Consider the following 3503-nt stretch of genomic DNA (forward strand, 5'->3'; position numbering starts at 1 on the left):
ATGTTGATTCTAGAGGTTTCCAGGGTGGAGAATTAAGGACTCCAGGACTCCCATCTACTTCTGTACAAAGGGTAGCACAGCTGACCTGCCCGCTGGGGTACTTATAGCCTACATTCAAAAGCACCAAGAGCCCTTCTTCTACTTCTTCCCTCAAGTTTTTATCAGCTTTACCTCTGGAGAAGCCTGCTGTCTTTTAGCATGTTCACAAAATACAGTGCCTATTGCTACATTTATTAATAATAATTTTATTATTATTAATTCTTACCGAATTATCTACCTACCTAACACAACTGAGCATGTACTTCTTCAAGTGCATTTTAATTAGCTTCATTCATAGAAAGAAACCAACACACTGTTATGGATGTGGTTCTGGGCTTATCACCCAAAACAAAGTCAATTAAAAATGAACAGTGTCCACTTATTCCCTAACGCACACCTTTTGTTTCTCCTCACTCTTGCTCTCATGTTGTTGTTGTTCTTGAGTGCCATTAGTCTGTTGCAACTCAGAGCAACCCTGTATAGGGTTTTTGAGGAGTGACTGATCGGCTTGAACTGCTGACTTTGGTGCTCAAATAAGGTTAGTGGTTCAAACTCAACAGTCACTCCTTGGAAATCTATAAGGGTCACTAGGAGTCTGAACCAACTTGACGTCACTTAACAACAAGAAAGGTGGAAAACACTCTCAGAGAAGGAAAACTCAAGTATTTTTCTCTAAAATAAGTGATAGAAAAGTGGAAAGACTGTTAATATCCTAGCAGATGGAAAATTTAGGAGACCTGAAGAAACAAGGCATTCCCATCAAATTCTAGTTCTTAATGATTTCACAGTACTAATTCCCATGGATATTTAGGTCTACCTTTAAATTCTCTATATTATTCCGTATTCATCAGAATACAATAGCTTTCATTATTCTGGCTTTTATTGCATTCTTTTATGCCTTATTTACCATAGTTGAGTGCCTACTGTGGCGTTCTACATGTTCGTAATGTTGTTGTGACTACAATACATTATTGTTGTTGTTGATATGTGCCGTGGAGTCAGTTCCGACTCATAGCAATCCTGTACAGGGTTTCAGAGGCTGTAAATCTTTACAGGAGCAGAAAACCTCATCTTTCTCCCGCGGAACAGCTGGTAGTTTCGAACCGCTGACCTTGAGGTTAGCAGTCCCATTTGTAACCACTATGCTACCAGAGCTCCTTTAGTATGTTGTATTGCTACTTATATCTCATTATTTTTGTAGATCAGAATATTTCCAGTACGTTATGTTTTGTTTGTTTTCATATAAAATTCAGATTTGTTGAACAAAATCCTCCTGGTGTTTTTATTGGGATTGCTTCAAATTTACACCATAAAGTAGTGAGTAATTGCATATTTCAATTAAAAAATTGAAATTGAAGTTCTATGATATGTCCCTTTGTAGAGTTTAAAGCTTTCTTTAGATAGGTCTTGCATTTTTCTTACTAAGATTATTTTTAGGACTTTATATCACATTTGTTTTTATAATAGGTGGTATCCTTTTCCTACTATATTTTGTTATTTATCTTTAAACTGAAAACCTACTAATGTGAATTAATTATTTACCAAGACTATGCACATTTTTTTTTGTTTGTTTTCTTTCTGAGTTTTTCCCTAGATATACACATCTATCATCTGCAAATAATAATAATAATTTTATCGCTTCTTTGATGCTTTTTATGTTGTTAAAAAAAAATTCTTTTTTTATTTCCTAATGGAATGGTTTAGTTATTCCAGAATATTCTTAAGTATGGTTGATGGTAATAGTTACGTTTGTCTGGTCCCTTATTGTAATGGGAATACTTTTAGTGTCTCATTCCTATATGGTTGTTATTGTTGTTGTTATGTGCCATCAACTGAGCTCCAACTCATAGTGACCCAGTATAGGGTTTCCAAGGAGGAACTGGTAGATTTGAACTGCCAAGTGCTTAGCAGTCCAGTGCTGATCCTATAGTGCCATATCAGGAGGCCATGGTGGCTCTAGTTTTTCTCACATAAGGAACTAACCCATCAATTTCTATTTGGAACTTTATTAACATGAAGTTGATCTAGTTCTTTTTCTTTTTTTTAAATGATAAATGTAGTGAAATATATTCATAGGTTTCTTATATGAGCTATGTTGTATTTCAGGCAACAAATTCTACTTTGTTGTGGTGTATTTTTTAATAAGTGACTGAATTTTATTTGTATCTACCTCAATTAGAATTTTTTGCACTAATAGTCATTCATGGGTCAGAGCATCAAAATTAATCAGGAAGGTTTTCCTTTCTTTGTGAGGTCTGATATCACTGTTACTGTATCTTTCCAAAAATAAATTGTAAGTTTTCTTTCTATTTTGAAGTTCTTGCACAGGGGTAGAACTTTTCTTCTGAAATCACAATTTTAAATGATCACACTTCATTTTGCATTTCAAGAAATAACCAAGAATTTCATGCAAGTCACATTTTGAAACATATTCTTTAATGAGGATTAAAATAAATCTATTATCAGAACAGGCCATCCCTGGAATATGAATGGGATTTGCTCCTGTGTCTTAAAAAAAAATTGTAAGTCTGTTGGACAAAGTGCATGAAGTGCTTTTTTAGCCTTACTTTAGTGCAAGAAAACGTTTGAAGACTTTTCAATGATTTAAAATCTTCATATGCTTCAAGTGAAAATGATGGGGCGAAAGATTTTGCTGAGAATAGTTGTTCGTTCAATAGGTTCAAAGTGAGGGCAAACTGACACTTTAGATCAGCACTGGGCTGTAAACCACAAGGTCAGTAGTTCAAGCCCATCAGCCACTCCTTGGAAACCCTATAAAGGGTCATTGTGAGCTGGAACCAACTAGACAGCACTTAACAACAACAAAGGGCATGTAAGAGTTGTCCATAAGTCAGACATTCATAACCTGGCAACTGCCTGAACTGTATATTATTTCAAATCCAACTGTGATTTATAATATTCAATATTAAAGAACGCAAAGTAGTCCTACTAAACGTAAAGGAATTCAATAATTAATTGCCATAGTATAATGAGACAGAAATAGTGAGGAGTCTTAAATTCTTATTCTGACGACCCAACTTTGTGACCTTGGGAAAGATATGTAACTACTCTGGACTTTAGTATTTTCATATTTGGCATAAATATTAGATAATCTCTGAATCATGTCACAACCACAACATAGATAGTTTTAAAAAGTTTTATTTGTCCCCTTTCAATAATGATAATACTTTAGTTTAAATCACAGGGGTAACAAATTTGCTAAGTAGTTGCTATTAATGCTCTTTGAAGGTGCTTTAGATTCAGTCTTCTAGATTTGAACTTTTCAAAATGAAGTCTGAAATATTGGCCAGGGATTCTAATATTGTTCCTCATCTCATTTGCCTTTCCTAATGCCCAGGGTGAGGGAAAGATGAATGTGATAGAAAAGTAAGCAAGTAGGTCTAAGTCAGAAAGAAAACAAACCCCAGTCCTACATTATATACACACAGAGAGGCATATATATA

This window comes from Chrysochloris asiatica, unplaced genomic scaffold, assembly GCF_000296735.1.
Source record: "Chrysochloris asiatica unplaced genomic scaffold, ChrAsi1.0 scaffold00100, whole genome shotgun sequence".
NCBI classification, from domain to species: Eukaryota; Metazoa; Chordata; class Mammalia; order Afrosoricida; family Chrysochloridae; genus Chrysochloris; species Chrysochloris asiatica.